Below are 27,046 nucleotides of genomic sequence, written 5' to 3'. Positions count from 1 at the left end.
GAAAATCCGATCAAATCGGAAGTCCGAACTACCCCGAGTTAGTTCAAATTATCGACGCTCTACTGTATTATAATATCGAAATTATTTTTGGCATCCAGTTCCCTTGTAACCACATCATAGTATCCAATCAAATTGGTCAGACACAATTTCCCCTTAACAAACCCATACTGTGTCAGAATTGTTATTGCAGTCTTGTTTAGTTGATCCTGCAATGATTTAACCAGTGACGCCATTATTTTTCTCGGAACGGAAGTTAAACCAACAGGTCTGTAATTACTTGTGTCACTCTTTGATCCCGCTTTGTGATTTGGGGATACATTTGCAGATTTCCAGTCTGTAAGGACGCCCTCATAATTATGCCAAGGACGCCCTCACAATTATGGCTAAGGGTTTGCTTATTTCCTTTACCAGCTCCTTTAATATAACTGGATAGATCCCACCCGTCCCGTGTGCCTTTCTTATATCCTCTCTCTAACCGAACCTTTCTGACCCTTCCGCATTAATCCGTAATTTTCATCTTTAAACATGCTGAGAGACTAGCAATTTAACTTCAACAATTTCTCCTCCACTTTTCTCTCAGTTATTACAAAATCATTAAGCTCCATGTTAGAGTTTAATAAGCTTATAGTCGTTCAGTTTGTCAGCTATCTGAGCAGGATCATCAATAGTCGAACATCAAGTGGACCAACCTGATTCATCCCCTTCCTTCTAGAGTTTATATAAGTAAAAAAGTCATTGCTGGGTTTTTTTTTTGTTTTTTTTTTTGCATTTTTTTCCCAAGATTTCTCCTAATCTGCCTTCGCTTGTCTAACCTGCTTTGTGACTTGATTATTGACTAGCTTATATGTACCATAGGCTACTTGAGCAAATGATTTTGTGATAACAGAGAAGAAAGTAGAAGAGAAATCGTTGAAGCCAAAAGTGAATAAGGTACCTGAGGTTGATGTGATCTATCAGATTATATTTTAAAAAAGCATCAAATCCATAGCCATAATTATGAAAGCATCATTGGATTCAGGGGAGGTCTCATTGATGTGCAAATGTCTTCCCAATTCACAAGGGGTGAAGTTAGTAATTACCTGAAAGCTTGACTTGTGTTCCAGTAAAAATGGAGTTGCTAATTAAAGAAGTAAAGTAGGATCATTTAGGCAGGAATGTAGTGTTATATGGCAAACAGCATGGATTTGTTAAGGGGCTGTCTTGTCTTGCAAATCCAGTTGAGTAACATGATGCACCAACAAATGAACTGGATGCAGAAAATAATTTTGACTGATGTAGAAGAATTTTGACAGTCAAAGAAGCTCCCTTCTTCCTGCTTTGCAGGAAGAAAGGAGCTGAATGTGACATCTGTCAAAAGGTGGTAGAAACTATGCCCAAGAAGACGATCAGGATAGTCCATGTTTTCAAGTAATAAGGCTGTTTTGCAACAACCTCTCTGTATCCAAATGCTTTTTTGCCATACAACATATATTTACTTTATAAGCTATATTCCTAAATTTTAGAGTATTTAGTATTTGTGCTCAAGAAATACAAAAATTCACATAGTATTTAAAACAGCTTTATTAAGAATTTTTATTATAATGAAGGATTTTTGATAAACTTGAAAGCAAATTAGCACTAGCACAAAAATGTTGTTTTCCTGAAAATAAGAATGAATACATTAATACCTGTGTTCATGAAAACAAAAAAAATGCATCAAAACTTAAATTATAGACATAGTGCTTTAATTAGATCAATCTGGGATTGATAAATACCTGATCACTTTAAAAAATAAATACTCATTTATTGTACTAAGAGAGAGAAAATTACTATGACTGTTACACAAAACTCTGTGATTACATGTCAGGAGCTAAAATAAAGCATATTGGTTAAATTTAGAATATGATCCCAGTTCCAATCGATAGTTGAGAAAAGCAATGTTGGATATCTTAGCTCTTCCTACCCGTTGCTTCTTTGCAGTGATTTGAAGGTCTAGTCCTCTGCGTAATTTACTGCTTTTTTTTTTTTTTTTGTATTGGAATATGCTTTTAGGTTAGTATGTTCCATTTCTAGGGTTAATCTTTAGTATACAGCATCCCCTTCGCGCCTAGATTAAAATCGGAAAATCGTTTTCCGATATTAGTCCAGCCACGGGAATTCACTCTAACCAAACTAATCCATTTTTTTTTTTTTTTTGTATTAATCTTTAATATCTCGTTTAGTAATCCAGCAGCAAGGTACCGAAATTGAAAGTGTACTAAAAACAAAGGTCAGGTTGGCCGGCGCGTACTTTCCATTTCTGGCGACTTTGTCGATTCTGACGCAAACTAGAGGTAATTAACAACCTATCAGAGCAACGGGGTGGGAGGAACTAGGCTTATCCATCACTCCACGCCTCTGCAACCATCCGTGGATGCTGGAATCATATTTTAAAGATTAACTAACATATTTTGTTAATGATTTGCAGTGATTATGCATTATTTAGATATTGTATTAAAATTATTAAAAACTTTTCGTTAAGAAATGTAAGATTTAGTTCGATTAATTAAATATGATTTGTAAATTTATCTAATGTAGTGGAAAATTAAAATGGGCAGCTTTAAACGAACTGGGTGGTTCCTAATATTGATTAGAGACTATATGTTAACTCAAAAAAGCTTGCATTTTTAACTATAAAAAAAAAAAAAACAACTGTGAGATGCTCAACAGAACTGTTATTTTTCATAAGAAATATGATTACATTTACTTCCGCTTTATTAATTCTTGTAGATGCTTTTTTCTATATATTAAAAAATATATACTAATGCGGACAAAGAAACTTGTTTTGTTGTTAATTAGAAAACATATATTGAATAATTGCTGTTAGTTTTATTGTAACAATATTGTAAAAAGCAATATTAATCATTGCTATTGTTTTTTACATTCATTGGAAAAAGCCTGCCTGTCAGCAGAGCCGAACCAAGGTATTTTCGCTACTCGGGCAAAAAGATTTTTCGGCGCTCCCTTTACTAAGCATATATATATATATATATATATATAAATTTTTTTTCATGATTTGTAAAATTTTGCGCCCCTTAAAGAATAGCGTTCCGGACCAGCCTTGCTAGGCCGTGCTTTAATCCGGCACTGCCTGTCAGGCATCAACGGAATATAAACCAAAATTGGAAACTAATTTTAAAATGATGAACATATATTTACCTGCAGCAGGTAGGATTAAACTCAGCATCAATTACTTGATGTCACTCTAGCACATTCCTGAATAAACGAAAGAGAATTTCAAATGAATATATTCATTTAGGCAAATCAGAAACTTATTATATAGGCCATATTGCATATATAATATATCTATAAATTACGTGTACTCTGTGGTCGATCTGCTGTTTACTGGACGAAAAATCCTACGTTTCGGGAGATAAACTATTCTAACTTCACTTGAGACCGATTAACTCAGCCACGTTATGAAAAGGACCCATAAAAATTCCTGGCATCTTTGACGGGATTCGATCTCAAGTCATTTTCATCTGGTGTGGGGAGGGTGGTGATCATAGCAACTGTGCTATGTAAAGTATAAACCTTACAACTATTGTGTTTAATAATACAGGTGGAAAGAACAGGCATTCAAAATGTTAGAACAGTACAAGAAGTAATGGTAACTAAGTGTGTGGTGGCAGGAAAGAATCATATTTTCAGGAAGCTTTGAAGGATTTAGAGAGAGTGAGGGCCGGTAAGTTCCTAAATAGTAAACAACGGAGTGAACACTTAAGGTTTCTTGAAGAACTTTCGTTATAAGATTAAATAGGCATTAAGTGCACTTCAAGAAACGAAAAAGACATGTGATTTAGGAAGCGCACAACCACTTAACCATGTTGCCATTAGGTAGCATATTAGCAAGGTGCGTTGTTAAAGGAACTCACCAAAAGTGATGATAATGGATCGCGGTATATAGTCAAAGGGGAAGGTAGCCGATCTCTCTGCAGTGGTAAAGTAGAATCAAGAAACGCATTCAAAGATAGATAAATATAAGAGCTAGAAGAGTAAATGAGTTTTCAGAGTTAAAACTAATCGTCACTTTTGTGATGTGACCGATTACAGGGTGTCTACTGTAGCTACTGTAGTAGCTACTGTAGACACTGTAAGTAGCTACTACTACTACTACTGTAAGTAGTAATAGTAGCTACTGTAGTAGCTACTACTACTACTTAAGCACGGCAGGTGGGAGCAATTAAAGCAAACACGAAAACGGGGGGATTGCTTAGTAGAGGGATCACTTGATTTCGCGTAACGGAGAAACCCTGCTGAGAAAAGGAAAGTAAGTCCTCTAAAAGTTTTTTTATCTTTCCTGAACTGCATTAGGTAATTAGATAGGACTGGTAATCCAGAGCAGGTTAACTAGAGTGAATGCAGCACATTAAGCAGTCGTAATTTACTTTCCTGAAATTATAACCAATTCCTTTGCCTTTAACTACTGCTACCTCTCTCTTCATCGTCCACCGTAGAACTCCTTGATCACTTCCTGCTATTGGATCCTGTACTCAGTGCCGGCCACAAGCAGTTTCAACCGGTTCTGTCGAACAGGGCCCCGCGCTCAAAACAATATTGTTGATTAATGTATTAAATATTATTCGTATTTAAATTTTTTTATTATCAGTATAATATAAAATTATTTAATTTTGTCTTAGTAACTGTGAAATTTGAAAAATTAAAAAAAAAAAAAAAATCACTATTACGAAAGTTTTGCATAAGTTTTGCACAAGTTTTGCACAGACCATAGGACTCCACAAATTTTGGGGCGACTCTGCAGGCTGTACTGCCATCCCTATTATGTCATCTGGTTCATGGGTGATGATTAGGTCTAAAATATTCTTTTCCCTAGTACTTTCCCTGACATGTTGATACAAATAACAGTCATCTTGTTGATTTAAAAAGTTCGTCCCCCATGTCGAGTTTCCTTCCCATTTGCTCTAATCAATTAGAGTCATGTTAAAATCACCCATAATACGGCATGCGTGCTCATTTTCTCGTTCAATTTGCATGTAGGGGCTCTCATCATAATTTTCACAATCACCTACACAAGCCTGTAGAATACTTCCACTTTCATCATACCTTATCTTCCAACTATCTCACACCATGCAGATGCTATACTCTCCTGCGAAACGTCTGAATCCGGGAAAGCTTTTTGCGCGCTCAGGCTGCTTTTGATAAAAAGCATGAGCCCACCACCCCTTATATCTGTGCTATGCTTCCTAAATACATTGTAAATACTATACTGAAACCCATTATTGCCTATTTCCGGTCGCACCACGTTTCCGTAAGCCCTATTATGTCAGCGTTACTTGTCTTAACCAGCAGTTCGAATCCACTCATTTTATTGACGACACGTCTGATATTACTATAAACAATCAACACTTAGTGTTCTTGTATAGTTTTTAACTACCCTGACACACCCCCTTTAAGTTATTTAAGGTTGCTTCCCTGTCATTGGTTTCTCGCCCATTTTAAAAGTTTCTGCCCTCAGAACATCTTGCTAATATGATCTATTGAGGTAACAAACAAGAACTCTCGAGGTATGTGCAAGCGTTACTTTGACAAATATTATCAGATAAAACAGGTATTTATATTACCTTGGTCCTCCAAACTAGCAGGGCGCCTCCGTAGCCAGGTGGGCAGGTGCAACAGTGCGTAGCACACGCCTCTTGATTAGACCGGGGTTCGAGCCCGTGCCCACCAAATACGGAGGATGGGGAAAGGTCAGGGAATGACCACCGCATATCCCCGGAGCAATATGGCCTTAGTTGCTAATGCTCCTAATAACAAACCAAACTAGCAGTTTCCCTGAATCTTAAGGTATCCTCATTGTGATAACATTTGAAATCCATTTATTCATTTTAAATCCAGTGATGACATTTCAAATGCATTATCTGAGACTTCTCAAAGTCTGGAAAGGGAAATGTTCGTCTTATAATACGACAAGGGCCAATCACATCGTGCTACACTGTTTGAGTTCTAATTGGAGATGAATACCATTATCCCTATGATGTAACTAGCACTATCTTCAGACCTAAAAACCATAGAATATCTCAGGGATGCTCCTGAGAGATGTATTATCCTCCAACTGCCTCCATAATCTATCCAGGAGGTTAAACATGTTATTGTGGCTCCTTGATATCCTTATTAAATAACAAGAAGCATCACATTGCATTATGTATTGCAATCGGGGATCATATCTCCTTTTGCCCAGCAGTTGAAATTGAATCCGCTACTTTACTCTTGGCCATGATGGCGTCTTACATGGTTTGCGCATAGGTTTTCTTTGTCGTTTTACTGTTAACAATCAGGTGGTAGATGACTTTCATTAACCGGTGAAATACCACCGCTTTGCTTATTGGAGGCTTGAAGTGGAAAAACCCATGTTTAGTCTCTAGAGCAAAGTTTCCGGCATCCCCCCCTCCCCACATACTTCTCTTTCAACCCATGCACGGTACTAAGTACTATAGGTTTTGATACCTTTCGTGTTTGGGGTTTTCATAAAAAAAAAAAAAAAAACTGTAGTTAATGAAATTAGCTATCATTTTTTGTTTACCAGTCAATAATATTCAAAAGATTACCTAACTGCAAAGCTGCAATAGAATATTTCTGCCAGTTCCGCAATGTATTCTGTTTTGTGACTATTGGGAAGTGTTGGAAACCGATACTGTCCGAGAGTTTAATTTTATACATGGAAACCGTTGTTATGCAACCCATATCCCAGTTGAGGAAGCAGTGGTGTGTTATCCTATGATGCAGTAGTGCAGCTGCACCAGGGCCTTGAGCTGAAAACAGACCACCCCAAAAGGAAAAAAGGAAACTGAGAAAGTTATATAAAAATAAATTGCTTTGTACCAAGTTCTAAGTTCGTGATGGTACACCCTTGTGAAGAAGGATGTGCAGAAATAAAATTTACACTGGAAGCTCTGGTATGTCTGCGTTTCTTGGTCGCAATGAAAAGTATCTGTTTCATGAACTGTAGAATTCAACGTTAGTAAACAGGATTGCGTGCTCCATGACTAGGTTCATTTTCAGTTTTCATTTAAAGTTTATATTTTTCATAATCAATATTCTGATATAGTGGAACTATTTTCTAACATTTAAACGAACAAATATTTGTTTGTTAATTCGAAATAGCATTCGTCTAATTATATTATTAATGAAAAAGTAGTATTTAATAACTTACATTTAAGATACTTCGTGAAACAACACCTCCACATCTTAGAGTACTACCTTGATTTATCTGAAAAAAAAAAAGAAAAAAAAGACGCATAAAAAGAAAGAATAATGGAGATAATGAGTAACAGAGCGGCAAACTCGCTATCCAGATAAGCAAAATTGACTTTGAATTGAGAATTGATGTTTCTGTATATATAGAAAAATTATAAATCATAAAATAATGAATAAAAATATTAATTAAACAACAAAAAATAATAAAAAGCCTAAACTTCTGGTTAGATTCAAAATTCATTGAACGTTTTGCAGCGTTCAAATACTGGTTCACTGATTGAGGCAGTATAGTATTAGTAATGGCAAATAATGAAAGAAAGAAAGAAAAAGGGGGGGGATACTTTTCTAAGGTATCTCCTATCACCTGTCCATCCCTTCTAAGGGTTTGTCTAGTTCATCCTTGAACTTATGATATTCAAATAATTATCATAAGTTTTTGATTTCTAGATTTAATACTTGCAAAGTATTTATCACACCTTATTTAACTTTTTTAGATAAGATTGTGATATTTTTCCTAATAATACATTAGAAAAAATAACCGAATCTATTTTATTCAGTTATTTTTCCTAATGTATTATGTATAATAAAAGCAAGCTGTTCAGTATGACTTATATGCCGTGTTGAGTCAGTGATTATCAAAAATAAATCGTACGTTTAATTTTTTTTATAAATTTATTCTAGAGCTGATCTCCTGTTAGTTTTAAGAACTCATTAAGGCAGTTGTGTTAAATAAATTTTAATTCCTTGGCTACAATTATTATAGTATTCCAAATGAATTTTAAAAAATCATCAAATTTTCTAAGGTACATAAGGCAACTTCAGTAATTACCTTTTTAGTTTAAATTCAAACTTTCTTCATGGCCTCTGAAAATTATTCCTAACATGGACAATAATTTTAGTGTATGCGTTTCAATACTTCAGGCCAATACCTTTATCCATCACCCATTTGTTGACTCAGAAATTAGTTACATGCAAAGTTTCATAACTTTGTCTTTAGAGATTTCATTTAAAATTTTTTTGTATATTTTTCCATTAACAAAAACCTGTAATCAATTTTCACGCAAGGCTTATGTCTGTACTCCACTACAATATACGCATTTGTTTGTGACGCTATAAATAAGTTATTCGAGTTTTATTTTTCACCATTCGGTTTAAGCAATACAAATGCTGTTCTTGCAAATTTCGAAAATAATTTCATTTGTTGTCTTGGTACTCACACTTTAATTTGCTCATCTCGCCAATATTTTCTGGCTTGTTTATTGTGTAATTTTCAATAACTTTGTCAGTAATTACACTTGGCTATAAATCAGTATCACAATAGTAGTTAAGGTCTGGACCTGATCATATTTCAACGCCACTCTAATTTTGGACTGTATCAGTACTGCTAGTTAAGTGATAGTCATATACATCATCATAATACAACATCATATCGGATAAACTCAGTAGATTCCAAAGAGTCCAAGTCCAACTTGGAAACTGGTGCTATAATAGGCGGCTGAACGCAATAGTAGAAGCCGAATGCTGTATTAATCATTAAGTTAATTGGGTTATGTTACCTATTAACTAATAAATTTATAAGATTGCAGTGAGATATTGGGTGCACAGTTGTGAGAGAAAACTGCGTAATTTTGAGCAGTGGTGATTGCCTATTGGATTATAGAACTTCCACCATAACCCTAAAAAAATAAATAAAAGTAAGTATTTTTTCATTTATTTATGTATTTATTACAAAAACACAAAACACAAAAATACACGCTCTCGGCACCTTATTGTGTCCATCAACGACGATTCCATTTATTTATTTAAAATTTCTTTATTAACAATTAAGTTCATTTTGTATTCATAACCGATATTATAAATGTAGTCATATACGTAATTCGGCAGAATGAAGAATGTAATTAGTAATGTAGATTAAGATTTATAAAACTAAACACTATTGTACCACTTTAAAAGAATTATTGCATATTGTAACAAAGAAGAGGTGTCAGCTTTCACTTTCATACAAGCAAAATTTAAAAATCAAACTACTAAATACTTGAAATTAAAATTAAAGAATAAATAATCGGGGCCTACATTCAACCAGGCAAGCACAAAGATTAAAAGATTAAAACCTTGTGTATATTAGTCTTTTTTCAATAATATATACACCGAGCAGTCAGTTTACTAAGGATATTGACTTAATAGAGAATAGCACCTCTTTTAGCCGTCAGATCAGTTGTAAGTCGTCGTTGGAGCATGTTACTCTAAGAGTGCCGAAGACGTTCAAAAGGGAGGTAGTCCCTGAAGACTCGATTGGATCCCCCAGATGCTTGGCTCGACAGCAGCAGATCCCTGCTATGAACAGCTCATTTCAACTCATTCATCAGATGACTGAGCAGGCAAAAGAAGTATGGTCACTCTCATTATCCAGGATCCACTCCACAACGATCCGTGCACTGTGAAAAGGCACATCATCCTGCTGGAAGTAACTGTTACGAGGTGGATAAACTGCTTAGCATGAAGACAGATTGCTGTGGCATTCAGACGTTGATCCACTCTTATCAGTATAATTAACGTCTGCATGATACTCCCACGCCATCACTGAAGATTTCATCACAGTGAATATAGCACGCTGGTGGGTTGACACCTGGCACAATGGGTTCATTGACTTGTGCTGCTATTACCAAATACTATCGTGACCTTAGTATGGAGTAACTGGCATCAGGATTATCGGACCACACAACCATTTTTCGCTCAAATGCCCAGTCCGTTGTTTTTGTGTCTGCTTCACATCATTCCTAAACTAAATATTTTGGTCAGTAGCATGTTATTACACTAATTTCACTTAACTAAACGTCCTCAAATATAAAATAATAATAATAAATAAATAAAATACTATAGGTATAATTAAAGTGCATCACCTAGATGAATACTACTGTAAATTCGTAACGTGGGACAATATACGTACGTGTGAAGGGGTGTATGTAATATTCATTAATGATATACATACATGTAATTCAAATAAAATCATAAAACAACTTACCATTCTATTTCTGACGCAGTTTTCATACTGTAAAAAAATGTATATAATTAAATCACATTTTATATGTTACTATTTTATATAATATAATATATCTTTTTTTTTTTTTTCATGTAAGATTTTAAGATCTTAAATGAAGGAAAGATGCGCTTGCGCTATATTTATTTCTGATGTGCTTGCACTATATTTATACATGAAGGAAAGGAATAATGAATAAATGCAAATCTTTGAAGATGTAGTAAAATCTCGATTTCATTGATTATTAGGGGGTAAAGCCTGTGGCAAATATGGGTCGTCTGTTAATTTGAAAGGAAATATATACGAGGTGTGGAAATAAAATTCCCGGACTGGTGCTGTTATGGTCATGTTCGATGAGTCTGAAAACAAATGGAAGTGGTATGTTGTAGTTAAAACTTCCTCCAGCTTGCAACTCATCCTTCAATTCATCTGCGAACTTTGACTGCTTCCTTTGAATACACTTTGCCAATATTCTGTATGAAAATTAGAAAAGGACAGATCCAACACGGATCCCTGAGGGACCCTACTTGTTACACTGGTCTACCCCGAAGACTGACTATTTATGAAATAAATAGTCAGTCTTCGGGGTAGCCTGGTATAATGTTACCAGTAATCGCAATTTATTTCACTTTATATTTGCTGCCTCTCACGATGGATGGATATCAAAAGCTTTTTAGATGGATGGATATCAAAAGCTTTTTAGATGGATGGATATCCAAAGCTTTTTAGATGGATGGATATCAAAAGCTTTTTAGATGGATGGATATCAAAAGTCTAGGTATATAACGTAAAATTCTTTCTTGCATCTAACTGTTTAATGATTTCACCACAGTAATTGATGAAATTGGTCAGCATCTACTGATGATACAATTTTTATCGATATGATCCTGAGAGGCATCTTTAACCACAGACTCCGTGATTTTCCCTACCACAGAAGTCAAACTCATTGGCCTATAGTTATCTAACTTCTCTTTCTCACCATTTTTGTGGATTGAAGAGATATTAGCACACCCATTCCAGTGGTTCTTCTTGGAGTCTATTTACATTCTTATTAACACTCCCATTGCCATCCGTCCAGTATCAATGTAGATCTATCAAACCATTGGGTTTGACACACAAACACTCACATGCATACTTTTTTTTTTTTTTTCCAATTGTAATGAATATATTGTATAACATTTTACGGTAAGGGCCTTGCCCTCCTTTAACCTCAGTAACTTTTCCAGCAAACACATTTCTGAATCATTATATTACTTATTTTACAGTAAATTAATCCCATAATATTCCTCAGAGACTCCATCTTTCTTTCAGTTGTAAATATCATTGATAAATATCTTTTCAACTCCTCTGTAATTTTTGCTGGGCTTCAATATAAACTATGTTATACACTAAGTGGCCAATGAGTTATGAGCAACCTCCTTTTATGAAATTTATAAAATAAAGTTCATAAAACTTTATTTTAAACCGCTAAACAGACAAGCAAACTAAAAAGATTAAAATCTAAAAACAGATCTCACAGATTTGTTTTCAGTGGAGTACCTATTCAAAATCTATGACCCTAGATGGTATTTTAGATTAGTTCTTAACAAATTAATTTGTCAAATATTATCTATAAGGAAAAAATTAATAAAAGGAATTTTGTGATAACTATTTGTAGATTTCTAATTTCCAGTTGAGGACACTTTATTAATAATGCCATAATTTAAAATAGGGGCAAGAAAATGGTCGATCATAGAGCATACAATTAGAAATATAATTTTTTAAGAAAACCAGTTACCAGAAACCTTATTAATTAGTTGCCTGACTTGTTTTATGTTTATTCAAATTTGTATGCACATACTTACCTAATGTAGTTTTGCAATAAAAATTATAATTCTACAACTAGCACATTTGATTTAATATAGACATACGCTTTTAAAAATCGTGATATGTCATGTTAAAGACTTCGTTAAAACCCGGAGAAGTGGCACCTCTAGATTTTAGGCATCTAAATTGACAGAACTACTTACGTTATTACGAAAATTCTCATCGTTGCAATACCGGTTCAGAAATTCATTGAGGTTGTTCATGCTGATTCCGGTTTGTCTGCGACATTCCTCCCTATTGTCAGATACCTTAAGATAATAGAAACAAAAAAGAATATAGAGTAACGGAATCTTAATTATGACTTTAAGATAATAAACAGAACTTCAACTCCGTTGAAGTTCTGTTTATTATCTTAAGAAATGTTCCTTTCAGCACTTTTAAGATACTGAATTATTTGCTTGCATATGTGAAACTTAAAAGATTTTGGCTTTTCATCCAAACTCCATTTTTGAAGACTTTAAAATTGAAGCGAGTGCATATTCAGAAGAGAGTTGTACTGTCTTCTTATTATATCATCTAGCAATTAGGTTCAGATATCGATCATTTGCAGGTTTGTCGCCTTTGATCAATCTTTTGCAGCTCTTCCTGGAAACCCCTCCCCCGTTCCACAAGCAGGCTCTCACATTTAGTCGGACATCACTTGCAACTTTCGCCTGTGATTGGCTAGCGTCCACCTTGCCAATCGATCTCCACCTCAATAAATACTCACTCGGGGTTCATTTTGAGGTGGAGCCATTATATCATATTTCATGGTTTGATGGTACAGGGTGAATGAGCATTCAGTAGACTTTAGCGTCATCGCTTGACCTCCACATGTACCAGATTTGAAAACAATTGAGTACTGTACTGTGGTGTATTTCACAGTCGAATTGTAGTGATGACAAACGGCCAACCACTCTATTTAAATCAAGTAAATAGCAGATATTGTAATGTTTGCAAATAAGCACATGTCCATATTTACATTTTTTCACTTCGATTTAAGAGGGGTAAATGAACCCAACTCTGCGTTTACTTTTGCCCACCAGTGACCAGGCAAGTTGACATTGGACAGATATTCTTGTTCTTAGAAATTTTAGTTCGTTGCGAGTAAAGGAAAAAACAAAACAATAACAGAATCTCTTTATTGTTTTGTTTTTTGCTTTACTCGCAACGATTTAAAATACCAGATATATTACCATGAATTAGCATACTATAAATTCATTATAAAAGTAAAAAGTTGTATAATTAGAGGGATTAATATAAGTTATGAGCAACATGACACGATAAGTTATTTTTTATCGTTCTATTGCTATTTCTTTGCTTATTTATCCCGCAGTACTACTGAAAATAGCCAAAAGATATTCTAAAACTTTTAATTATACACATTTTCTTCTATATCGATAAGGACTGAAGAGTCATTATGAAGAGACACTTTTTCCAGTACAACAGTATAGTATATTTTAAACTGTTTGTATTTTAAAATGCTGCTATAGTATAGGCTTAATGTATTTTAAAGTTAAATGGAAACAACTAGTTTATATTCTTGTACTGTTATTGTATCCCAAGAACCAAACAAGAATACAAACCTAAGGGCCCTGCTAGCCCGTAGCTTAATCCGACTGGGGCTATAAATACACTATAGCATAAGCAACTGAATCTCATAAGTATTAACGTACGCTGGACTCAAAGAAAATAAAAGCACTTCATTTTGACTTTTACCAAATGATATTACGAGAAATCCAGCCTTCATTAGCTCTAACTTAAATTTATTTTACTGTCAAAAATTTAGCTGTTACAAATAAGATTACATGTCATATGTACAGCGTACGTGGCATTTATCAACCAGGTTCTTGACTGGTGCGCATAATCGAATCCACTGCATCAGAAAATCTGCAGACTAACTGTGCATTCAGATGGGATGTTTGGCTATAGATTGTAAATCTTTAAGAAATAAGAATCTTAAATCATTTATGCGTAAATCTTCAAAATGAAGACCGAAATTAGTTACATACCTGACGTGAGTCTCGATTATTGATACAGTTATAGAAATCACGTCTGTTTTCAAACGAAGTTCTACGGGCTGAAATAAAAAAAATAAAATGCTATTAATCATTTATGAATGAAAATAATTCGCTATCCTTCTTCAATTATAACTAAATTAAATTAAGATTTAAATATTAAATTACTAAAAGCCTAAAATAATTAAATTGAAAGTTCAATTATTTAAAATAGCAGGATTTACGCCGATGTTGCTTTCTTATACACTGCCAAACAGGTCAGTTCAGTGTACTGTTTCCCCCTTTCCCTAAAAAAAAAAAAAAAAAAACGATTGCAAGGCATCGCGAACAGTGTACTGTAGATTTGCACCAGTTAACTTTCACTTTTGACATTCTGTACTGCACGTTACCTATTCTGAATGACGTTCAAGTGACCAGATTGCTTTCCTTTAAGTCTGCTTATTCTTTTTAATTGAGGCTAAGCTCTTTATCTCGATGTTAAGCCATCCCACTCGAGGCTCACCTCCAAGAACAGTGTTTTTTTTTACTTATTATTTTTTATGATTTTATAATTTCAAACATCGAAGATATAATGTTGCTTTTTCTTCTTTGTTAATAATTATGAGTCCTTCGGAGTTGAAGGCTATTAGCTCCTAGCCTTATGACCTTGCAATTTATGGAATCTATATATTTTGAAATTGCAATAACGATTCTCTCTCTCTCTCTCTTTAGCAGCCTTTCTGTTCAAGGTCATTCAAGCGATATAATGACCGACTTTTGAATAAATAAATAAATTTTCTGTTTATACTCCGGCACGACAACCAAGTCAGAAGAATTTACAATAAATCGTCAATACAAATATTTATCGTATTTAGTAGTCACGGGTTTGAACCCCGGTCCATTCAAGGAACGCGTGCTATGTACTCTCGCTCCTAACCACTCGGCTACGTCATGCTTCCACATTTTCGTCCATTTCGAAAGTCGATAAGTATTTCGACATGTCGAAAATATCCAGGACACATTCATTCAATTGCACAAATTCTTCACGAAAAAATTCACGTTCCACATATTTTCATTCATTTTCAGAACACGACTAAAATACATATACTTGCAAAACTTCTACTACAAAACACAACCGATGACAATGCAGTTTCACGCAGAATCGTTGAATATTACGTTCAATGGCGAAATCTTATTCAATATTCCTATTTAGACAGGGGGAAAAAAATTAGCCCTGGGGCTTTACTGCCATACCTAAATCTGAAGAAGATGTTTTGACATAAAACACGAAACGCATTTAAGTCTTGGCTACTGTATCAGACATGAATTGAAGCAGCAACAAAACAAGGAAAATATAACCATGGCTTATTTTAAACAGTGTAAGTTCCTTGTTAACAGAAGAAGGAGTGATAATAAAATTAGCAAGAGTTTAACAATAATTAATATAATTACTGTTTCAAATGAACTTCTGCAGCCAGATTGATCTTATTGACATTGAATATAAGAATGGAATGGAGCGTTTATCATTGTATACCAAATCAATTAGCAAAGTTTCATACTAGAAATTCTAATATGGAAGCAGGAAGAAGAACTCTCGCGCACCTGGCATATTTACTATTTTTGAGCCATACAATTTTGCATTTTTCGAAATAACCACTCTGTTGGACAAAGGATTGAAATCACGGACTGTCTTTCCTGACAAGGGATGTCTGTAAGCTTCAGCCGAAGCGAAAGTTGATACCTCGTTTCCTTTTTTTAGAACGATCTTGTATATGGATGCAGGCGACCTATTATAAGAAATAACAAGGGATTCTCGCAGTATATGAGAAATTATGCTTATTATGAGGGAGGGGATTAAAGAGTTGTTTCCCGCGAACAGTGTTGGAGTGGACGAAATTCTATGGAACACTGTGTTACAGAAGTTGAAGCTCTAAAAGCGAAAGGGTGAATTTTCTTTCGTTATTTAAATGGAAGCGTATATTGCATGGAATTATCCTTATACACTGGTGTTCAAAGAAAGTGCATTCCCCCTTAAATTGTAATTGTCATCCGAATAACGTAAGTATATGGCAATATTTCTTACAGATTGCATCAGATAAGATTGACACGCATAGGTAATAACGTAATATTGCATCAGCTGTTACTTTCAGCTATATAAGCATGCTCTGCAAGAGTTGCAGTCATTCCTTGCTTGTCAGGATGGCAAGTTACGTGAAATTGACACCATGAAGAAAGAGTGATATTGTTGCTTTACGTGAGGAAGGATGTTCTTTCCGTCATATTTCTTATAGATGTTCTTCCCGTCATGTTTCTTATAGATGTTTTTCCCGTCATATTGCTTGTAATCAGCCGACAGTGAGTAGATTTCTTTCCGAACTCAAGAATACTGGTTATGCTGATAGGAAAAAAGGAACCGGACACAAATCAGTCTCTACTCCAAAACAGGACCGCGTTTTGAAGCGCTTATGCCTTAAAAACTGTAAAGCTTCTTCGTCTGAGCTGAAAAGATAATGGGAAGAACACGCTGGAGTGGTAGCAAGTGCAGTAACAGTCAGAAGACGCCTCTTCAAAATTGGACTTGTAGCCCGTCGTCCTAAGAAGCCCCCCCTCACAGAAATAATGAAAAAGGCCAGATTAATTTGTTGTAAGGAAGATGTCAAATGGACCCCCGAGAAGTGGAAGTCAGTTATTATCTCGGTTGAGAAGAAATTCAACCTGCATGGCTCTGATGGGAGAAAAACGATTCGCCGTAGATGTGGTGAAGAATACCATCCAGACTGAATGGTGTCTACAGTGAAATTCCCTACCAGACAAATGATATGGCGGTCCATTTCGTATAGCGGAATAGGTCACCTGCAGTTTTTAAAAGGTTCCGTAAATGCCAATGCATACCTGGCTATATTGGAAGGCAAATTGCTGCCAACCATTAGAGACAATTTCAACCTGCCAAGTAACTGCATCTTTCAGGACGACTCTGCTCCTTGTTATTGGGCGAAAAGTGTAAGTAGGTACTTCTGTAGTTACTTTAGCTTCATTTGTGCATTAGAGGTTCGACAGTAATGTGTTTACATTCGTTACAGGTGAAAAAATGGTTGGAAGAACGGTCCATTACAACTCTTAGCTGGCCAGGAAACAGCCGGGACCTGAATCCTATAGAGAACTGTTGGCATCGTGTGGAATCTGCAGTTGCCAGAAAGAAAGCAAAGACCCTTCGTGAATTTCAGGAAGCCATAATTCGTGTTTGGAACCACGAACTATCGGTTGATTATCCTCAGAAATTGATCTCGTCAGTGCCTCGATGGTGTGCTGCTGTCATCAGGGCCAGAGGCGGTTGAACTTAATATTAGTTTGCACCTGGTGGTGAACTTTTCATTTTGTTTTCCATTTAAAATGATAAACTGAAGCAAATTGAGGGCTTCTGATAACATTTTAGCCATAATTGTCATGTTTACCAAAACTGTTGTATAAAGGTTGCAAATGTCCATTTTGGAAAATTTTGAGAGTAGCTGTCAAATATTACTTAGCTTTGCCTTAATTACTATTAATAAATATCTTTTGTTTATATTTCTATTTGTGATGCTATTCATTAATGTAACATACCATCGCGAAAAAAGGGTTAGAATTGTGAAATTCCTAGGTGATGCTTCCTTTGAACGCCAGTGTAGATGCAGCGAATAAATAGGAACTTCCGTATGTTCTATCTCATTTAATTATTACTATAAGTCTATAAGTAAATTAGAAACACTAATTTACTTCTAGTGAGGAATTAAAATTAAAAATTCAGTTTAAAAAATAAAATAAACGATAATAAGAAATTAAAATAAAAAATACTTACAGCATTGTTCGTTGTACATACTAGTTTGATTAAATCGACCTCTGCCGTCCCACCATCCGCCATTGCCACCCCACCAATTGCCTCCATTCCACCACATTCCTCCACCTCCCCAGTTTCCTCCGCCTCCCCAATTTCCTCCGCCACCCCATCTTCCACCTCCCCATCCTCCTCCTCCCCATCCCCACGTCCGCCTCACTCTCGATAGAAGTTCGTCTTCATGGGCGGACTGTACCAACAGCAATCCTACGGCAAGCAGATACCAAAGAATCGAAGTCAGATTTGACTTCATACTTGCGATTTTCTTACGTGCAGGTGCGAGCTATGGACAAGATTTATTTTATATGTTCCTTTCTCTGCTGAATCACTTAACGGTATTTGCTTCTTAAGATTCCTTTTTAGGAACTTAGGAGTCACGTGTACTAATCAAAAAACGAGTAGTTCACGTTATTATCGAAATCTCAGCATTCGCTTAATATAGGTAAAATTGAAAATGCATATATCAGCATCCATTCATATGATCGTGAGTTATGCCAGAGCATGGAATCGGGCAAAAATCGTGACATAATAGTTACCTTCAATTAAGCGGTCTCATTACCTTGACATTTCAACCCAGTTGAAGAGGAAATGAATACGTTGAGGAATTTGCGTAACTATGACGTACAAATGAAATATCCCAAACTAACCGAAACGCTAAAATCGTGAGAATTGTATGTGTTTAGCTGTAATTGGCCATAACAGAAATAGTAGCGTTGTAATATTTTTCATGCGTAGTTTTACAGGAACCTTCGAAGATATTTCTCTTAATCTCGCTGCAGAAATACTCAGTTTTAGTTCTTTAGTGTCACATATCATTTTTCTAATCTGAGAGTGCACATTATCGGAAGCTCAGCAAATGGTAGAAGAGAAATTAGGTAATGTGGTGTGCACACCTTTCTGGTTTTCACGCTCCGATTCGAAATGTAGTCAGGACTCATTCAGAACTATTTTTGTTTAGTTATTCTCTTTTTACATATTATTTCTTATAATAAATATATTTTATTAAATTTAATATTTGTCCATATTTGGGCTAAACGCTTCTTTCAAATAAAAATATTAGTTTTGGATAAAATTCTATTTAAATGAATACTTTTCCCATATATTTTATTTTTTTTCCAGTAATACGGTTTCATTTTAATTATTCGAGTAATTCCTTGCTAGAACTTCAAATTAAGTAAAATGGAGATCGATATTTCTAAGCTTATGCCCTAGAGATCTATATTGTTTGTTATTTTATATTCAGTACATCAAGTCAGCAATGTTTGGGACTTATTTTAATTATTGTATATAGGAGAATTTCTTCTGAAAATGAAAAAATACGTGGAGAAAGTTTTATCACATCGTATATTTCTAAACATAAAGAACCGCTTGCACATCTCTTTTGGATGAATTGATTAAACTTTAACTGTTATATTTGAGAATGTTTCGTACTTATATTAATAGAAATATAATAGAAGAGACCTATTCCGAAATGCTGCTTAAGATGTTACACAAAAGAAGGTGGTATAGCGGTACTTTTCTAATATAAAATATGGTCGCGTATAAAATATGATAACCTTAATGATCCTTTGCCAAATTACAGGAACTATCTGTGCCGTACGTGGTAATTAAAAGAAAGGAAAGCCAGATCTAAAAATTTGCTCAAGAATAGAAAATGAAAAAGATTGAATATATAAATTGCTTGAAAAGAAGTGAATTTTTCACCGAGACCTAGGAATCTCCAGATGTAGCCTATGCTTTTGTAAATAGAAATCCCATACTCCATACAATTCTAAAAAGAGGAAGTAAAAATAAAAACAAAACGCAGGTTATAAGAGGAAATAATGCAATGAATATAACCTCTGGCTGATGACAAAGATTGCGTGTTGCTAACTCGGATAACTTTTGCATTAAATTCGAGTATACAATGACAAACAGGGCCCTAGATGGTATTGGATCCAGTCTAAGAAATATAAACAATTGCGTGGAATCTGCTATTAATGTGGCTGATTTTGCGAGGAGTTTATTGCCTTCCCGTTTAGAAAGTTTTGCGAAGTTTAAACGTTTATATCAAATACCCACCTTGTTGTTTAACATCCATTAATTTTTCTGTTATTATATAAAATACGCAATTGATTTATCGATTGGCCTCCTACACTCTTGGGGAATATAGTAGCGTCATAAAGTTTGCGATCAAATGCTTCGTTTTATCTTAGTAAATGAAATTGAGATCTTCAGAATTAAACAAAAAAAGATGAATATGTTGCTGGATCACTGTATCATATAGCAAATCTATATGATACAATGGAAAATAGCAAATATAGCATATAATAGCATATATCGCAAATACCATGACGTTGGTAGTTATAATTCTGCTGAGCGCTAAATACATAAAACGAAGGGCATGAAAATCCACATCATGTATTAATTCCTTTGTAGCTTTTGTACAATTATCACTGTCTGCCCTACAGGCCACAGCAAATTTTTGTAATTTTCCTAGTTTTTCAATTTGTTATACCAATTTATATAAATTATTTCCACATTAAAATAAGTCTTATAAAATTACTGAGATGTAGAATAATTACGAGAATAAAAGTTTGTCAAACCCTGTGTGAATTTATTCTTATCGGTTTACATTTTAAAATGAATTTAAGTTCGCAAGTGAACAATTTATAGTTGAACAGTCCTCTAACCCTCTATTTATTTTTTTTAAATCTGAAATAGAAAGAATAAAGATTTTTATTACAGTGAAAACCGATTTTAAGCCGTACTTTCCATAGAAATTCTTAGCATAAAAAAAAAAACAGAATTACATGAATTACAAAACAGGAAAAAAAAGTTTTTTATATGGGCTATATGAGTTGGAGGGGGGATAAAGGCAGAATAATGTCTTTATATGTACAATATATGATAAATATATGCGCAATATACGAATATATAATCCTTGTATAATGCCGATTACACAGGCCTACAAGTTTTGGGCTTCGGCAAAGTGTATAATATAATATAATTATGTGTAAAAACAGGCCAGAAAAGAGCTTGGCCTAATAAATGAATTTGTTGGAACTTCAATAATCCCAAATTGTTGGTAAACATTTATAAAATGATTGTACTGCCAATTTTAGATTACAGTCCATCACCCTGGAATGAATTGAATATATCCTTATAAACATTGTGACATATTCCTTATGGAATAAATTCAACATAGTTTTATCCCGTACTCTGTTACAAGCTAAATTTAGATTTCTAGCATTAGTAGCGGCAAATGATGAAAGAAAGCAAGCTTATACAGCATCAGTCAAAAAAAAAAAAAAAACATGACACCTCCCGTTTCACCTATTTATTCTCTTTAATGGTTTGCTTAGTTCTTACTTGAATTTATTTAAGCTATCAACTTCCACAAGAAGAGATGGCAGTTTGTTCCAGCAGTTATCCACCCGCTGGCTAAAGAAAAGGATGAATCCCATCAGCACTGAGCTGATCCATTGCTCAATCCATTCAAAGCCTTAAACACCTCGATGACATCACCTCTCTCAGGGACCTAGTTTCCAGATACTGTAATTTGCAGAACTGAAGCCTGGCTTGGTTAGTGCACCCATTTGTTCCCCTCACTAATCTCGTTGCCTTCTTCTGTTTCATTCCGGCAGCTCTACATCCTTCCTAAAATGACGCCTCTAAACCTGTATGCAGTACTCAAGATGTGGCCTGACCATTGCCTTATACAATGGGATATGCGAGCCTGAAATTCTGCCCAGACACGACAGAAGGGAGTATATGACAAAAAGCCTTGTCATATACTTCGGGCCTGGAGAGATTGTGCAAGGCTCGTGGGGTAGAATTTTTTAGTCTATGCCTGTTAATAGGAGAAACTGCTTCTACATGGATGGGATGCACTTAAATAGAAAGGGTACAAGAATATTTGCTGATGCTAACCTCAGCACCCTTAAAAGCAGAGTGCTGGGCATTTCAAGAACTGCTGGAAGTCATCATGAAACAAATGAACACCTGGGCTGTGTTAGGGTAACTGGGACTAAGAACAGGTGCATGTGTACCAATGCTAGGAGTATAGAAAATAAATATGAAGAATTTGAAGTGCTGGTCAAGACATCAAATGCTAACATTGTTAAGATTTCAGAGACGTCGTGTCACTCAGATATAAGGAATGCAGAATTTGAATACGGAGAGTACAATATATAGAAAAACAGGTATATGTGCCCTGTCTATGATGGCTCCCAGACTAATGTCCATCTCCACCTAGTGTCACTGTGATGAAGTACGGAAGCTCTGTAAAACGGGCCTGACGTGGTTAATGGATGTACAGGGTGATTCAAAAATCTCCATACATAGGAAAATGGTCACTTTTTTTTTTTTAATAAACTGTCGCTTTATTCAAGAAACATGCTCTACATGGTTGCCATTCCTTTGAAAACACATACAGATGCGTCTCTCCCACTGATGCTGAACTCACGTTAACACATCTGGTGTTATGTGCGTAATTGCATTTCGAATGCGTTCTTTTAGGCGATTCATGTTTCGTATCTTTTCCTGGAACATCATGGCCTTCAAGTGCCCCACAAGTAAAAATCGAGTGGGGAACCTCGGAAGCCACGCCACGGGACCGCTGTGACCAATTCAGGAACCCGGAAACTGCTGATCCAACCATCCAACATTATTCCCTATATACGGAAACTTTTGAATAACCCTGTATATTCAGTGTTAATGAATGTTCTGTAGTATGTATTGTGAATGTCAGGTCTCTTTTCCACTAGGTAGCAGCCATAACCTGGACAACTGCTGCACAGTGCCCGTCCTCGACACTTGGAGCTGGACTTGTTTCCTGTCTTTTATTGCGTCCACTGGAGGTAGTGCAAAGTCAATGAATACATTGCACCCCCCTACTCAGATTGCTCAGTCCCGAATACTGCACTATCTTAGTATAGAAAGGATATGTATGTGTATCTGTTTTCAGTGGATCCCAGACATGCGTCCAACGCCACCCTGAATAATTGTGATGCAACAGCACTCTGTGAAACGGCCTGAGTGTGTGTGTATTTGTAAGGTGTAAGTGCATGCCTATGTTGTTTATGTTGTTTCAGGCCTCTTCACCACCAGGGAGCGGTCGACATCCTAGCAGCAGGCCCCCAGTGTGCATTCCTAGGCACGCAGAGCCGGGCCTTATTCTACTGTCTAGTGCAATAAAAGCACTGCAGACGCATCAATTAGAGGTAGTGCAATATCAATGGATGCACTGTGTTCCATAGTTGCCCAACCTATGGGGGGAAAGAAAAAAAAACTACAACTGGTGGTATTTACATATATTTAGGTTAGAATTCCTAACCCCGTTAAAGGTAACCTTAATTAAGTTACCAATTTCGAATTAATTAAATTTATGTACAGCAATAATAAATATTTACAAACATAAAATTTCTATACACAAATCCAAATCTCAACCCAGTTTATTCTGCATTTTCACATTCTAAAACCTAAACCTATCTCAAGATTTATGATTACTTAATTTATTATTAGGTAAAACTGTAATCACATTAATAATGTTATTTATAACTGCTAAATTATAACTACATTTATAACTCCTAAACAGCATAATTTACCGAGATTATAGACAGGATAGGAGGGGGGGGGGTATACTCTTAATTAAGAAGCACACACCAAAGGCAGTGCATCCAGTTGACATGGGTGGCCAGTGCAATGTTGAGTCACTTTGTTGTGACAAAAACACTGGGAAAGTAAAAGTGAGAGTAGGTATGTGTTAGAGGACTAATAACTATGAGGATTGCAATAAACAGCTGTACAGAAAAATATATAAGGGCCATTAAATCAGAAGGGAAGATTTTTACTTTCGAGATATTGACTGGTACTTGTGGTTTGGCCAGTCACAGAACAGCAAAGTTTTTGTGGTTTTATTGGATGACCCCTTTCCTACAGTAACATGTTAGAGAGGCAACGAAAAGGAGTAATACTCTTGATCTGATTATCAGCAGTGATTATTCATGCATTGGGAATCTGTAGATAAAGGAACTACTAGGTGGCAGTGATCACAGTGTATTGATTTGCGATTTACTTAAAGATGTAACTACCATCAAGGGTAAAAGGAGAGGTTTTTGCTTTCGTAAAGGTGATCATGATCATGTTACCATCAGTAAATTCTAAACGGGGAACGCTTAAGGAACTAATCATAGAGGTTACTACTCGTTTCATACCAACTAAGAAATACTCTTCAAGGTACAGGCCTAAATGAACGTCAGATGAACTGATGAAACTCGTGGCAGAGAAGAAAAGTTCATGAGATGCATATCACGCGACACTGAAGCCTATGGTAGACATAAACAAGTCTGTAATCAAGTTAGAAAGGAGGTCAGACAAGCCAAGGCAGATTACTAAAAATCTTTGGCAAAGGATGCAAAGACTTCTTTACTTATGTGAACTATAGGAGGAAGGAGACAAATCAAATTGGTCAACTTGATATTCGTGGTGATCCTGCTCATGTTGCTGGCAAATTGAATAAATATCTTTCATCTACATTCACTCATGAAGAATTATATGGGTAAGGGGATGCCAGATGTTTATCAAACTCTAACAGGGAGGTAAATGATTTTGTAATAACTGAGAGGAAAGTGGAAGAGAAATTGTTGAAGTTAAACAAAAAAGGCATCTAGGGTGCATGGGATCTATCCAGTTATATTAAGGAAGGCACCGAAGGAAGTAAGAAAAATCTTAGCATAATTATGAGAGCATCCCTGGATTTAGAGGAGTTACCCACGGACTGGAAATGTACGAATATATCCTCAATTTACAAAGGGGTTCGTAGGGTGACACGAGTAATCACAGACCTCCTAGTTTAAGTTCTGTTTCAGGGAAAATAATGGAGTCACTGGTAAAAGAAGTAATGCAGGATCATCTAGACAAGGTCGCAATTATACTTCAAATATAGCATGGGTTTGAAGGGGAAAGCTTCTTTGATCAATCTGATCGGTTATTGCAATGTGGTCGCAAATGAACTGGACGCAAAAAAATAATTTTGATATCATATATTTGAATTTCAGGACAGCTTTTTATATTGTTGCATATAAAAGACTGATGTACAAGTTGAAGTAGTATGGTATTAAGGGAAAGTTGCTGCTATGCATAAAGGGATGGATGAGTGGAAGAAGACTAGATAGTGGTAATCAATGGACATTGCTCTTCACGGACTAATGCTATTAGTGGAGTCCATCAGGGTTCAGTGTTGGGCCCATTTTTGTGTTCTGTAATTATCAATGATATTGATGAATGTATATTAGGTTTAATGTCCACGTTTTCAGATGATACAAAGGTTGGCAGGGTAATTAATAACAAGAATGACAGTATGCTACTAAAATGGCAATTGAAGTTTAACATTTGTAAATGCAAAGTACTACATATGGGTGGAAGTAACCCTAGATTAACGTACCAACTGTGTGCTTAATTAATAGTATACAGTTGGTAAACTCAGGGCGGTGGAAAAGGGAAAAGACTTGGGGGTAATTGTGCAGAGGGATATGAACTTCTCTGAGCAATGCAGATAAGCAGCCAGGAGAGGTGTTGGGGTTTTGTGAATGATATACAGGAATTTTGCCAGCAGGGATAAGGAGGAAATTATCCCATTGTTTAAGGCAATGGTCATGCCATATATTGAGTGTTGCATAAAGGTCGGGAGGCCTTATTTTAGGAAGGGTGTGGAGTTGCGGGATTGAGTACAGAGAATGGCAACAAGATTGCTGAACGAAACAAAGGGGTGTTCTTACCAAGAAAGGTTTCAATTCTGCAAATTGTAGGGTCTGAAGACTAGGCACCTACTACGTGATCTGATTGAGGTGTGTAAGTCTTTGAATGGATTGTGCAGGCGGAATTTCGACAGGATTCTTCCTCTTGCTCTGACCACACACACACACACACACACACACACACACACACACACACACACACACACACACACACACACACACACACACACACACACATTAGGGCTCACAAAATCAAATTGAGCAAGGACAGCTGCAGAATAGAAGTGGGGAAGTTTGCCTTTAGCCAACGAGTGGTTGATTGTTGGAAGAAACTTCAATCTGTTGTTGTGGAAGTTGATAGTTTAAAAAAAATTCAAGGAAGAACTAGACATATCATTGAAGGGAATTAATAGGTGAAATGGGAGGTGTCGTTTATTTTTTTTTCTATATTGTATAAATTTTCTGTCTTGCATTACATGCCACTGCTAATACTAATGCTGATGTTATCCCTGCTAGCAAAATTACTGTATATCATTGACAAAAACCCCATGGGCTGCTCAGGCATCCTGTCTGCATTGCTCAAAGAACTTCGTATCTCTCTGCACAATTACCGCAATGTCGCTTTTATTTTCTGCTACTTTGAGTGTAGTATCACCCATTTGGTAAGCTTCTCTGAGATTACTGTTACCCGTATGCAGTGCATTGCATTTGTCAATCTTAAACTTCAATTGCCATTTCTCAGCCCATGTGCCTAACTTTTCTAGGTCCTGTTGCAGTAGCATACTTCCATTTGTGTCATTAACCACCCTGAAAACCTTTGTGTCATGTGGAAACGTGCAATCAAGACTGATATGCTTTCATGCCTTCATCAGCTTCATTGGTAAATACAGAAAACAACAATGGTCCCAACACCAAACCCTAGGGTCACCACTAATAACATTAGTTCACGAAGAGTAATGTCCACTGATTACCTCTCTCTCTCTCTTCTCCCACTAAATCAAGCCCTTTATCCAAAACTTGCCCTTAATGCAACACTGCTACAATTTGTGCAGCAGTCGTTTTTGTTCTACAGTACAAAAAGCTCTTCTGAAATCCAGGTATGCGATATAAAAATTATTTTTTGCATCCAGTTCGTTCCTCTGCGACAACATCATAGTATCCAATCGAATTGGACCGACAAGATTTCCCTTTAACAAACCCATGCTGTGTCTGAAGTATAATTGCAGCCTTGTGTATATGATCCTGTATTACTTTTTTTACAGAGACTCCATTACTTTTCCTGGAATGTAACTAACAGTCCTGTAATTACTCTAGTCACCCTTTG

At 35.8% G+C, this 27,046-nt stretch overlaps 1 long non-coding RNA gene across 1 annotated transcript; it reads right to left on the bottom strand.

Annotated features, from left to right (window-relative positions):
- Window positions 1-1,556: 1,556 nt before the first annotated feature.
- Window positions 1,557-12,365, bottom strand: LOC150076158 (uncharacterized). Its single transcript, XR_016547842.1, has 5 exons — window positions 12,280-12,365; window positions 10,256-10,282; window positions 7,190-7,246; window positions 3,178-3,234; window positions 1,557-1,639 (listed from the first exon to the last, which is right to left on the bottom strand). It is a non-coding gene; the product is annotated as an uncharacterized LOC150076158 (long non-coding RNA).
- Window positions 12,366-27,046: the final 14,681 nt, after the last annotated feature.

This window comes from Mastigoproctus giganteus, chromosome 13, assembly GCF_048544385.1.
Source record: "Mastigoproctus giganteus isolate SK-2022 chromosome 13, ASM4854438v1, whole genome shotgun sequence".
Lineage (NCBI taxonomy): Eukaryota > Metazoa > Arthropoda > Arachnida > Uropygi > Thelyphonidae > Mastigoproctus > Mastigoproctus giganteus.
The sequence above is the reverse complement of the archived record's forward strand: the minus strand, read 5'-3'. Positions and strand labels throughout refer to the sequence as shown.